The following is a 14,382-nucleotide window of genomic DNA, read 5'->3' on the forward strand; positions in this document are numbered from 1 at the left end:
ATGTACCCTAAAACCTAAAGTATAATAAAAAAAAAAAAAAAAATTTGCTAGGGCTGCCATAACAAACTATTGCAGATCAAATGGCTCAAACAACAGATACTTATTTTCTCACAGTTCTGGAGGCTGGAAGTCCTAACCAAGATACTTGCAGGTTTGATTTCTTCTGAAGCCTCTCTTCTTGGCTGGCAGATGGCCACCTTCTCATTATGTTTTCAGGTGGTCTTTTCTTTTCTTTTCTTTTTTTTTTTTTGAGACGGAGCCTTGCTCTTTTGCCCAGGCTGGAGTGCAGTGGCGCAATCTCGGCTCACTGCAAGCTCCGCCTCCCAGGTTCACGCCATTCTCCTGGCTCAGCCTCTCCGGGTAGCTGGGACTACAGGCGCCCGCCACCACGCCCGAGGTGGTCTTTTCTTTGTGTGCATAAGTCCCTCACTCTGTGTCCAAACTTCCTAATAAGGACACCAGTTAGGTTGTATTAAGATGCAACCTAACAGCCTCATTTTAAGTTAATCACCTTTTTATAGACTCTATTGCCAAACATAGTCACATTATGAGGTACTAGGAATTAGGACTTCAACATATGAATTTGGGGGGATGCAATTCATCCCATAATGGAGCAGGAGAGGAATCTCAGCTTTATTTGGAATCTGTTCTCCAACTCCCTGTCTTGAATGGATGCTTTGCCTTGTTTTGTGCTTTGTCGTGGGCTTAAAAAAACCTTAAATTTTTTGTTCTAACTAATCAAACTCCTAAACATTCCTGAAACCTTAGCGTATTGCTTATCTGGTTTGCAGTGACCTCTTCATTTTAGCCTTCTGAGGAATTTTCATTACATTCTCATGGTTTCACCTATATGTCTACAGGGACATTTACTATACATTTTTTCCTCTCATATTTCTAGGTGCCTTATAAAAGGGGTTGTTTTAAATATTTGTTATGTAATCCACCCCGTTGCCAGAAATTAAAATTAGAATTAGTGTATAAAATTATTAGTTGACAATAGTACAAAGCAAGAATAGGAAGATAACTCAGTAATCTTCCAGCTACAAGGCTAGTTTAATGAAACTTTTTTGACTTAGTTTTTCATGCTTAGTCAGAAATTAAGACATTTAACAGGCCAGGTGCGGTGGCTCATGCCTGTAATCCCAACACTTTGGGAGGCCAAGGTGGGCAGATCACGAGGTCAGGAGATCGAGATCATCCTGGCTAACACAGTGAAACCCCGACTCTACTAAAAAAATACAAAAAATTAGCCAGGCGTGGTGGCGGGCACTTGTAGTCCCAGCTACTTGGGAGGCTGACACAGGAGAATGGCGAGTGAACCCAGGCGGCAGAGCTTGCAGTGAGCTGAGATGGCGCCACTGCACTTCAGCCTGGGTGACAGAGTGAGACTGCATCTCAAAAAAAAAAAAAGAAAAAAGATATTTAACAAAGTTAGAAATGCTATGAACATACCCTGTGTGTATGAGGGAAAGTGATGGAGGAAACCCTTTCTTTTGAGGAAAAATTAAGCTGAAATAGGAGCAAATTTTTCAGGGGGTAAGGGGGAGGTAAGCACTTGATATTAGTCTATTACCAGGAAAAGCAAATTCACAGCTTTGATTTTCACTAAAGAGGGCAAAAGGAAGACGTTTTAACCAAGCTTATAAGACCGAGATATGATGTGTATCTCCTATTAATACATACTTAAATAGGATCTGTCTACTTTTATAAACATTAAATTAAACTTTTAGGAAAATCTAACAAGTTATCGTATTAAGATATTGTGAACATATCCCAGTGCGGTACCACTGTCAGCAAGAGCTAGTCTGAGGAAAAGTGAGACACTCCTGGTAGTTTAGTAGAATACAGATTCCTGAGGAGTGATAAAACTTATAAAGAATGTCATGTTTTTACAAATACAATTTTATGCCGGTGTTAAAGGTCTTTTAATCAGTCCTTTGACCAGGTTATTTTATACCTTAAGTCACCAAAGAGTAACAGATTTATTTAGGGAAATTTGTTTTTAAAGCATTGAATGCAAAATTGCAAAATAAATGTGGAAGCAATCTTTTTTTTTCAAATATCTCTTCTATGCACATTTATTTGAAAATAAAAACTGCCTCCATGAAAACAATAAATAAATAAATACCACTATGGCATGTTACTTAGAGCTGAGAGACAATGTCCTCCTGCATAAACGAAATGAAAAAAATTCAGAGGGCAGGTGAGATTTCCCCTTGACTTTACCTACTACATGGTTTGATCAACAAGGAATTTAATTGTCAGCTTATGGCATATAAATAAAGCATTGAAGTCATTAAAGAACTATCAGTTAACACATTATAAAGCTGGGAGAGAGTTGAAGAGATTTTCATATTCAGGTCATATATTTAGGTAGATGAAATCAGGAATATCCAACTAGCTGGGATCACATCATCAATTATGTAGCTGATATATGGCACAATGCGGCAGTGTCAGAGGTTATAGGTCTCACCAGCGGGTAGGATATGTATCTGGAAACTCTGGAAACTGCTACCACATACCTCTCTTTCTTTTATATACTTTTTGGGAAGCCGTCCATTTTTTCTCTCTCTCTTTTTTTTCCTGTTTGTATTATAAGTAATTCCCACAAGCAATTTAAAGTCTCCTAGCTTTGGGCTAAAATGGAAGAATTTATAGCAGACAAAATGCTCCCACTGAGAACAATCAGAAAATGGGTACAGTGTATACACACATTCACTCAAATTCAACCTGTCTGAAGGTGTTGTAGAGCTTCTCAGAAGCCAAGCCAGGAGTTGGCCCAGTATTTTCGAGATGAACAGCTCACTGAAGAGAGTCCACAGTGAGTAATGTGGACTAGTATTGTAGCATTACTCTTGGGGCATGAGCCAGTTCTTAAGCTTGGTACAGTGAGAGGCTGAGGGCAAATGCTAAGAGGCAAGAAACCCAGCAGAATTTTGAGCAGTTGCATGGGGCTTGGGAAACAAAAATAGAAGTAAAGACCTGTGATGGCAGGCAGGACTTGAGGTCCAAGATTCTGGAGATAAATGAAGTACAGGGAGATGTCTTGGGAGTGGTAAAATACAAGTGGGCTATTTGCCCTCCAGGTATTTTTGTGTGTGTAGGCTACATAGATCAAGAAATCCAAATCTAGGCAAAAAGTGGAAATCCAGCAAAGATTTCAGCAGTGTCACTTTTTTGCCAGTAAGACAAAAATTGGAGTAAAGAATATCCCAAAAGGAGCCTTGGTAAACATCCCATACTCTCAGTAAGGAATCCCTGGGGAGAAGGGTGGTGGTCCTACATTTGAGGAGATAGAATGAAGCCTTACAATATCTGACAGTCTCAAGTCGGTTATATTGAGAAAACCTGCCAGCATTCCAGTTGTCTGTCAGAAAATGAGATGAGTGGCTTCTGGAGGGATATATCATCATCTAGAGCCTCTCAATTTTTTTTTTTTTGAGACGGAGTCTCACTCTGTTGCCCAGGCTGGAGTGCAGTGGTGCAATCTGAGCTCACTGCAAGCTCTGCCTCCCGGGTTCAAGTGATTCCCCTGTCTTAGCCTTCCAAGTAGCTGGGATTACAGGCATGTGCCACCATGCCTAGCTAATTTTTTGTATTTTTAGTAGAGACGGGGTTTCACCATGTTGGCCAGGCTGGTCTTGAACTCCTGACCTCAGGTGATCCACCTGCCTTGGCCTTCCAAAGTGCTGGGATTACAGGTGTGAGCCACCACGTCCGGCCGTGCCTCTCAAACTTTTTATGCACAATGACTAGAATTCATTAAAAAAATACCATACATACCAAGAAACATGTCCAAAAGGAAAAGAAAATAGAATTAGCCTCGTGGCTGATGCAGACTACTGCAAAAGACAAACCAAGACTTTAAGTTTCTGCTGATTACTGTGTTTAAGATAATAGAGGATGAGAGGAGCAATTTAACTGGAGACATAGAACTTATTAAGAGAAATTGTAGAACTGAAAGAATAACTTAAAGATTCAATAGATGTGTTTGACAGCAGAGTGTGACGGCTAAAGAAAGGGTATACAGTTGCATGTCAAGAAAGACTCAAGCACAGAAAGTAAAAGAATGAGAAATACAAAAAGTTCATAAAAGACACTAAACACAATGAGAATGTCCTATATTTTTAGTTGAAATAACAGAGAAAGAAAGTGAATGGTGCAGAAGCAATATTTGAAGACAAAATGGTTGAGAATGTTTCAAAATTGATGAGCATAAACAAACTAAAGTTTCATGAACAGCTGTGAACCAAAGTAGAGACAAATTAGAAATTTTAAAAAAGTCCTAACTTCATCATAGTACAACTGTTTCAAACCAAAGGCAAGGGAATAAAATATAAAAAACAGAACAGCCTGAGACTAAAAGATGTATTACTATTCACTATATCAGCTATAAAACTAATGACTGACTTCTCAAAAGAATCAATAAAAGTCAGACAATGGAATAATATCTTTAAAATACAAAAAGAAAGTGACTGCCAACCTAGAATTCTTGGTGAAAAGCTTCTCCAAAAGTAGAGGCAAAATAAAAAATATCTGCAGGCAAAGATTCTGAGAATTCTTCACCAGGAAGCCAGCACTACAAGAAATACTAAAGGGGATTCCTCAAGAATAAGAGAGAATATTTCAGATAGAAACATGGAAATCCGGGAGGGAATGAAAAGTAACAAAATGGTAACTATGTGAGTAAATCTAAGCAACTATTCACTGTACAAAGCAAAAATAGTACAGATCATCTCCAACTTAAGATGGTTTGTCTTCTGATTTTTCAACTTTATAACAGTACAAAAGTAATACGTCCAGATAAACGAATCCTACACTGAAAATATTGGCACTTTCAACTTACAATATTTCAACATATAATGGGTTTATCAGGACCCAACCCCATCATAAGTTAAGGAGCATCTGTACAAGTTTCCTGGGAAGGTTAACAGTTTTTTAAACTTAATCTAGTATTAATATAATAATATAATATATAATATGATAGTCTGTTCTCATGCTGCTATGAAAAAATACCCAAAACTGGCATAAAGAAAAGATGTTTAATTGACTCAAGTTTCTGCATGGCTGGGGAGGCCTCAGGAAACTTACAATCATGGCCAAAGTCACCTCTTCACAGGGCAGCAGGAGAGAGAATGTGTGCAAGCAGGGGAAATGCCAGACATGTATAAAATCATCAGATCTCATGAGACTCACTCACGAGAACAGCATGGGGGAAACCGCCCTCATGATTCAATTACTTCACCTGACCTTGCCCTTGACATGTGGGCATTATTACAATTCAAGGTGAGATTTGGGTGGGGACACAGATCCAAACCATATCTATCCTCTTCAGAAGTAAATTCTCTTTCTTTTTCATGTTCTAACTATGTTCATTTTCCTGTGGGCTAGAGAAAATCTGCTTTTAGTAGTTGAACAATGAGACACCACCTAGCCTTGTCTTAGTTTAGCTAACATGTATGATAACTGCAGTATCCTAACCCTTTTCCTTCCCCTTGAGTGCTGGTAGAATCCCTTTGTCAGGCTTAGGTCTGGGAGGGGTCATTGTTGTGTGTATGGCCGAGCTTTGTGTTAATTCTGGTGTCCAGATTATATGTATCTTGTTTCATCTTGCTGTCCTTGTTTGTTGGTTTATGTTGTTGTTGTTCTTTTGATACGGAGTCTCTGTATGTTACACAGGCTGGAGTGCAGTGGCGTGATCTCAGCTCACTGCAAACTCTGCCTCCCGAGTTCAAGCAATTCTCCTGTTTTAGCCTCTGAGTAGCTGGGATTACAGGTGTGCACTACCACACCCAGCTAATTTTTTGTATTTTTAGTAGACAGGGTTTTGCCATGTTGGTCAGGCTGGTCTTGAACTCCTGACCTCAAATGATCCGCCCGCCTTGGCCTCCCAAAATGCTGGGATTATAAGCGTGAGCCACCACACCTGGCCTGGTTTTTGGTTTTTATAATTGTGACACTCATAAACCCGCATTGCCAAAAACAGCTCCCGGAACTTTTTCTTTCTGCTTTTGCATATCCACTTATTTTGAGGTGACTTCATATCCTGGCATAAAATTTGCTAACATTTTTATCATTTGTGTGCTTCTAGGTTTGTGAATTTGAATGACAAGTTTAAAAAATATTTCCCCTACAGGAAAGAGGGTGTTTTATTGGATTTGTGACTAGAGCAAACACGGAATCCCTAAACTAGAGACAGACCCTGAATGCCAGACAGGGTCTTAGTGTTTTGTTGATTTTAAATATCTATACCTATATCTATATCTTATTTCCAGCCATAGCTTCTATGCTAGTCCAGAGGTTTGGATATACTTAGTCAAGGATTATATATTTAATAGAATCTGCCTAGAACACAATACTACATTGCACAGGCTACTGATTTATTGTCATTTCAAGTAGACATTCTTTAAATATTTATTTAGATTTATTTACTGTGGGCAGGAACAGGCCTATTTTAAATTAATGAACTACCTACTGATTTCTGTATGTTTAAATTAAGTAACTTACATTTTATGTACTGAACATGACAGAGTATTTTATTATATTGAGAATTACCTTTTATTTTACAATCTTTCTGTTACTCATAGCTTACAGAATTTTAGTCACTTTCAGTCACTAAGGATAGAGGTAAATTGGATAGAATTACAGTCTTATTCAAAATACGTTTACGGTTTTTTTTGCCTGCTTTCATGGTGGAAGAAAAAATGTTCCCTACTGGTCTGTATTCATTGTTCTGTCTGTTTTCTTTGAAAGTCCCTGAACCAGTTGCCTTTCTGGAAGGCAGATTAAATGTTTAAAACTTGAATGATAAAACCTGCCACTCACCCCGGTTCGTTGCTCTGCGTGTGTATGATTTTGGTTCAAAATTTCTGCTGACAATGTCTTCTCAATGTTGGCTAGCTCTCAGCTGGCTGCTTTCTGAGTTAACGGTGGGCTTGCCAGCAGTTGCAACATGTGCACAGCAAACTTGCTGTCTGAATTGCAGAGCCACTCAAGCAAGATAGGATGGTGGAATTGAGGAGTGTTTTGAAACAAGTGTCTACATGGGGGCACTGTCTACTTCAGTGGTAGTATAATCAAACTGCATTTCAGAAGTTACATAAGGAAAGCCCAGTAAATTGGCACTGATGTCTCATTGATTGCAGTAGTACTTTAGCTTTTTTTATTAGTATGGTCTCAGGTAGCTTCCAATGGCTTGTGACTGACTCAGTTGTGTTTCTCAGTCTAACCCTGCTGATACCGCAACTAGTAGAACTGCTCACCACATTCTCTCAACATCCACATGCTTGGTTTTCTGTAATCTTGAACGTTTTTACCATTTAATGTATCTTCATGAGTATTTTTTTTTCTTTTTTTTTTATTATTATACTTTAAGTTTTAGGGTACATGTGCACAATGTGCAGGTTTGTTACATATGTATCCATGTGCCATGTTGGTGTGCTGCACCCATTAACTCGTCATTTAGCATTAGGTATATCTCCTAATGCTCTCCCTCCCCACTGCCCCCACCCCACAACAGTCCCCGGAGTGTGATGTTCCCCTTCCTGTGTCCATGTGTTCTCATTGTTCAATTCCCACCTATGAGTGAGAACATGCAGTGTTTGGTTTTTTGTCCTTGCGATAGTTTACTGAGAATGATGGTTTCCAGTTTCATCCATGTCCCTACAAAGGACATGAACTCATCATTTTTTATGGCTGCATAGTATTCCATGGTGTATATGTGCCACATTTTCTTAATCCAGTCTATCATTGTTGGACATTTGGGTTGGTTCCAAGTCTTTGCTATTGTGAATAGTGCCGCAATAAACATACGTGTGCATGTGTCTTTATAGCAGCATGATTTATAGTCCTTTGGGTATATACCCAGTAATGGGATGGCTGGGTCAAATGGTATTTCTAGTTCTAGATCCCTGAGGAATCGCCACACTGACTTCCACAATGGTTGAACTAGTTTACAGTCCCACCAACAGTGTAAAAGTGTTCCTATTTCTCCACATCCTCTCCAGCACCTGTTGTTTCCTGACTTTTTAATGATGGCCATTCTAATTGGTGTGAGATGGTATCTCACTGTGGTTTTGATTTGCATTTCTCTGATGGCCAGTTCATCTTTTCATTTCTTTTAAATTTGTTTTCTTTTTCTTTTTTAAACATAATTAAAGCTCACTAGAGTTAAGAAATATCTTTTCTTCAGAGCACTTTTGATCTAGGGTTCTGTGATTTGTCCTTCTCTTCCTCTAACTTTTCCATGAGTAGGGGTGCACTCAGCACGGCCATGCTTGGCTCTAAAACACCCTCTCCCTTGGCAGACCCTTTCCTACTCTTGAGCAGAAAATAAGTGTACTTCTTACCCCTGACTGATGTCATTTTCTCTCCCCTTCATCCCACAGAGGGTTCCCATTCTGAGAGGTTGTGTTTAGGCTTATGGAAGGAGTACATATACATACAGCATATACCGTTAGTATGTTAACTTTGGGTCCAGGGGAGGCTGTGGGCACAGTAGTAACCTCAAATGCATATTTGCTAACAATCAGCTCATTTCACTTACCTCCTCCCTCTACCTGACAGCATCACCAGTACAGACAAACCTCCCTGGCACAGAGTTCCAGTTTATCCTTCCCTGCCTAACTTTCGCCTATCAGAGTCTAATAGCAGAAAAACACATAGACCTGAGCTTGGTTCTCTATGGACCCCATTTCATGGATTAATGATAAAAAGCAAGGATCACAGAGCTGTGTTATGTGGGTTCGAGACCAGGCTCTTCATTTACTAATTGCATGATCGTGGCCAAATTACTTAATCCGCACCTCAGTTTCCTCCTCTGTAAAGTGGGAAATAAAAAACAGCATATTTATCCCATAGTGTTGTCATCAGTATTGATGGAAATAATGTATGCCTCTTCGTGAGTAGTATGCTTGACCAACAGTAAGTTCTATGTAAGTATTAACTATTATCCTCTGACATATTTGAAATACTGTGGGGTGCCGTGGTATTTCTTCTCTTGTAAAAGGACAATTCTAGTTTATTGATCTTATTAAGTTGAAAGAACATTCAGACTCTTCAACTTTCTCACTCCCCTTTCCTTTTCCCTTTCCGTTAATTATATCTCTGTGTCTGCATAGAGACATATAGTATAAAAAAGTCCACGTTGCTGCCTATCAGTGCCAAGGACTCCTTAGGCAGCACTTTGGAATACTTGACCATTCTAATGGTGTGTCTCCTGATGCATTCCAATGCTCATAACACAACTTAGTTTTCTTCATTTAACAACGACAGTGACAACAACATGCAACTAGTAGCAGCTACTTACCATGAAATAGAGCCTATGATAGGTAGATATACTACAGTCTGTTTCTTTAAAAATTTAATCTTTACTTTTAGAAATATGGTGGTAAATGCCAAATGAAATAGCTAAAAGAGTGAAAGTAGTTTCCTCTGGGAAGAAGACACTGGAGATGGGAATGGATCAGGCAGGGAATTGCAATGGTATGTTATGCCCTTTGCAAAATCATTTTATTTTTAGTTATTTCTTCTGGTATTTATCGTCATTACCAGAAAATGCTTATACTTCCATTTCTTGATTTTCTTTTTCAGTTTTATGTATTACCTATGGCTTTCTGTTATGAAGAGGTGAAGGTTTATCTCTCTTACACCCCTCCTTCCATCATCCCAATATATTATGATTAGCTCATTACTGTAGACAGCATTCTGACTGTAAATATTAGTCACCACAGAGCCATGTGGCATAATTTTATTTTATGTCCTTTTGTCATACAGTGTTGACTATCCTTGGAATTGATAGCTATTATTTTTGTTTACTTTTCTGTGGATCAATCAGTTATTCATACCCTCTTGACATCTTCAAACACAATATGTAATCTATCAGATTTGGGTTTTTTTTAAGCTATGTTCTTCTGGCCCTCCATCTTCCTGCTCTAACGTAATAGTTAACCTGAGTCTCCCATCAACATCACCTGGAAGCAGGGTGTGTGATTCCCTCTGCTTCACTCCTTTGTTGAATTTCTTGCTTCTTGAATACCTATTTTCCTTTTGTTAGTCAGGTGGAGCACATTATCCGCCAGACTCCTGAGCAAGGGAACAGAGAAGACATATTTTTTGAGACTTTCCATGTGTGCATATCTATTATTACTTACAACAATTTGGAAGATAATTTTATTATACTTATTTTGTTGATTAAAAAAGTGCCCTCTAAAGAGGTTTAAAACATTTTCCCAAACTCATATAGCTATTATGAAGTAGAATTGAGAAGGGAATTGGCAGAGTTGTATATCTAATACACAACATATATACAACTCTGTATATATAATATATGTGCAACTCTGCCAAATGCAATTTTGCCAATGTGTACACAAACACACACACACATACACACACACACACACACAATACAGAATTGACTAGTACCATTTATCACTAATTCATTTCATCTTTACAGAAACAAATTTTAGAGAATTATTCTTGAGATTTAGCGTATATTTTTATTTATTTAATCTTTTTATTCCATTTCTAGTTTTGCCTGGCAAATTAATTCTTCACTCTTTTTAAATGATTATCCTAGATTTTAAAATGTCATTTTCTGTAATTAGGATATCAGCTTGAATGTTAAAAAGGTAATAATCAATGGAGAAATGTTTACAAATATAAAAATTGAGTGATTATAATATATCATATGAATTTTCATTTAGAGATTTAAGATTTTTTCACATGGATATAATATAAATAGCAATAGGACTACAAAGATTTTATCTTCTAGCTGAGTAATTAGAAAACTTATCTAGAATTGCTGACCACAGTTCTAATAGTAGAGAAATAATTCTTCATTCCTGTCTTAATTATTGAGTTATTTGACAATTGAACCTGAAGTCCAAGCAATGACCTAGATGACTTTTACCTGTCCTTTTTAGACCTAACATGTTCAAATGGCTTCATATTAAAATGATGGACTAATATAAAAATGGTAGACCAATATCTAGTTTCTCCATAAAATTATTATGGACTGAACATTTTTTGTGTCCGCCTTTCAATTCATATGTTGAAACCCTAATGCTCAATATGATGGTATTCGAAGGTGAAGCCTTTGGGAAGTAATTAGGTTTAAATGAAGTTATAAAGTTGGGTCCCCCCTCATTCTTCTTTACAGAAATTAAAGAGATCTCTAAAGAATACAGAGATAACTGATATAAGAAACAGCCACTACACCTATGGTGAGATACAGCACCCAGAGAAAGGCCCTCCTGACCCAGGCTGAGGTCCAGGCCTCCCTGGAGCGGGGACAGAGGTGGCTTACTGGCTCTGCTTATTGGCAGAGAAGTCCCAGCAGTGTTGGGCTAGGAGAACATGCCTGAAGTCTTCCTCAGGATTGTTGGAGAAGGCTGACTGCAGGAATCTGTGGAGCCTCAGAACTTTCTAGGTGCTCAGGGAAGCTGCGGGCTGCTGAGCACTGGTGGAACTGGGTGCTGGAGAGGCTTTTCTTCTGCAGCGTTTAGTTCACTTTTGTGCTTGGATTGGACCAGAGCATCTCTAGGACATTTAGAGGGATAAAAGTCAGGTGGCCAGCTTGCTAGATGCCCAGCCTTATGCAGTCCTGGGCATGTACGTTCGTGAGGTTTGGAACAGTGACCTAGGCTGGGGCACCAGCCTGCGTGCTCTCGGGCTCCCAGGTACACCACCACTGCTGGAGTAGAGAGCCGGAAGGATTGCACTGCAGCCAAATACTGGAGAAAGGAGCATTCCTTACGAACTGAGCACAGGAGAAACTGTGTGGGCCAAGCAATAGAGAAAACACTGTCTGCTGGAGTCTGGCGAGAGAGCCATGCCTGAACCAAAAAAAGAAAACTCCTTTCTCCCCAAGTCTCCCTTCAGCATCCTCTATTGACAAGGAGGAACATCTTGCTGGGTGTCAAAGAAGAAATTTGCAGGGCCCAATTCTTTTATCACGGAGCATGGAAGAAGATGAATTTGTGGTTTAGCTGTAAATACACAATAACCAGTATCATGTCACAATCAGAAACATACATACAAAGAAATAATCAATTCACAAGCATTTTCCAGTATGCTTGGCACTATGTGCTTTGAAGAAATCAAACATTATAATCTCTAGCAGACTGATAAATGTAACATGCACCATATTTCGTATCTGGCATCCAGAGACATTTAAAATCTAGTCTTCAAAGAACTTAAGCTATGGCTGAGGAGGAAAGAATATAATGCAAGAAACAATGAAAAACAAGCAACAATATGAAGTTGAGTGTTCAATAGGGTCATACAAACTTTTTGCCAAGCAACTATGGAAGTGATGCACTTTTTACCATTGTTTTTATATTTTTACAGCTCCCTAATTCTCCACAGACACACTCCAACTGCTTTCTACTTAAGCATTTTTTCAGTTCCACATTAAATTAGAGTGTATTTCCCTACAAGCCTTAAAAACCACAAATAAACATTACCTTAAAAATTCTATAAAATATTCTACATTCACTCATTCTGAATTTCTCAAAGCCTGAAGACCATTACTTTGTAGATTGGCTAGAACTTTTCTTGGTTAAATTACAGTTGTTGCTCCATCACAGTGACTTCTTGTTTGCTGCCAATTTGTCACTTGGTTTTCTTACTATTGTTTCTTTTAAGAAACGCATCTCAATAGTGAAGAGAACATATTTGAATTCAGTATAACTGGTTTCAATACCAGCTCTGCCACTTGTTAGTATTGTGGGCATGACCAGCTTACCTATCTCAAGGATTTCAGTTTCTTCATCTTGGAAAGGAAAATAAAAATAAACATCTTATCACATTCTCATAAGGATTAAACACTTACATAACTTACAAAGAGATGTACATGTGTATTTATATAGTATTCAACATACTGTTGGCACACTGTAAATACTAGTTGCATTTCAAGGATTAACTAGCATAAGAAAGGAGAGAACATAAACTAATCAGTTTGTTTCCTACTTGATAACATCTGTGATAATAGAAGTAAGGGGAAGAAACTTTGAAACTGCTAAATACAGTCATTCACCAGTGGACATCAGTATGATGCAGACTTTCCTATATATTGATGGCCACAGAATTGTCCCTACAACCAGAATGTCTTAACAAATCAAGTTGTGAGTTTGGGTGCACGTCCATTTATTCATTTCCCTCCTTCTCCCAGGACTGTGGCTGCTTTGGTGCTCTCAGAAAGTGAGGCAACATTAAATTTAGATATTCTGTGTAAAATTGGGTCCTGGGAGTACACAGAATGTCTACATTCCGAGTTCACCCGCTTTCTTCAGGATAAGCCAAGATCAACTGGAACAGTCCATGCAGCTTACGTGGTATGGTGAGAAGCTCGCAGTTGCCAGGTGTTTTACTTTCTGCACTCTCCCACATGGTAATTAGTGAAACTGTCTTTCAATTACTCTAATAAATCAAACTTTATTCTCTGTCTCATCTGGAATGCTAACTTTATAAATCTTCTACTCCACACATTATTTGCCCCACATTTCCCCCCCTGCATTACAAACCTTAAACTCCACAAAATGCCAGGGAACGAATACTAACAAATTTCTGAGAGAAAGCAGAGCTCCTTAAAGAAAGCAGAGGCTATTTGGTCTGCTTTCATTTTATTGATCAGAATAATGTAAAAACTATAAATCAAAAAATATATAGTTGAGAAGGAATTGAGGCCCAAGATATATAAAGATCTAGAAATCAAGCAAATATCTGTGTTGAACAACTTTAGGTCTCAGGTTTAGATCTCTGTTTTCATGGTAAGCTGTGGAGATGGAAATCACAAAATCATTCTGAAAAGTCATGGGAAACAGTAACAAAAATCAAAATTTTGAAACCATGAAGAAGTTGGATTCCACATACTATCAAACAAAAACTTCACCACAATTTTGGGGAAGATGCTGCAATGGATTAATCAAATGGCAGCTTGTGAGCTCTTAGAAAGGAAGCAGAGTTCTCTGCAAACCAGCATATGTTCTCTATGATCAAACCATGTCAGACAGACCATGACTTGACCCAATTCTCACACCTTATACAAACATTAACTTAAAATAAATCACACACTTAATTGTGAAATGTAAAACTATGAAACTTTAAGAAAAGAAATACAGGGGAAAGTCTTTCAGATTGAAGGCTCAGACAAATGTTCTAGATTTGAAACCAATGGAATAATCCATGAAAGAAAAAACTGATAAATTGAATTTCATAAATAATATATATATTTTTTGCTCTGTAAAAGACCTTGATAAGAGAAAAGAAGTCACTAACTGGGAGAAAATATTCACAAGTCACATATCCAACAAAGGACTGGTACCTACACTATATAAATAATTCTAAAAACTCAACAGTAAAAATAGAATCCAACTAGAAAAT

This window comes from Hylobates moloch, unplaced genomic scaffold (assembly GCF_009828535.3).
Source record: "Hylobates moloch isolate HMO894 unplaced genomic scaffold, HMol_V3 SCAFFOLD_13, whole genome shotgun sequence".
In the NCBI taxonomy this organism is placed as follows: Eukaryota; Metazoa; Chordata; class Mammalia; order Primates; family Hylobatidae; genus Hylobates; species Hylobates moloch.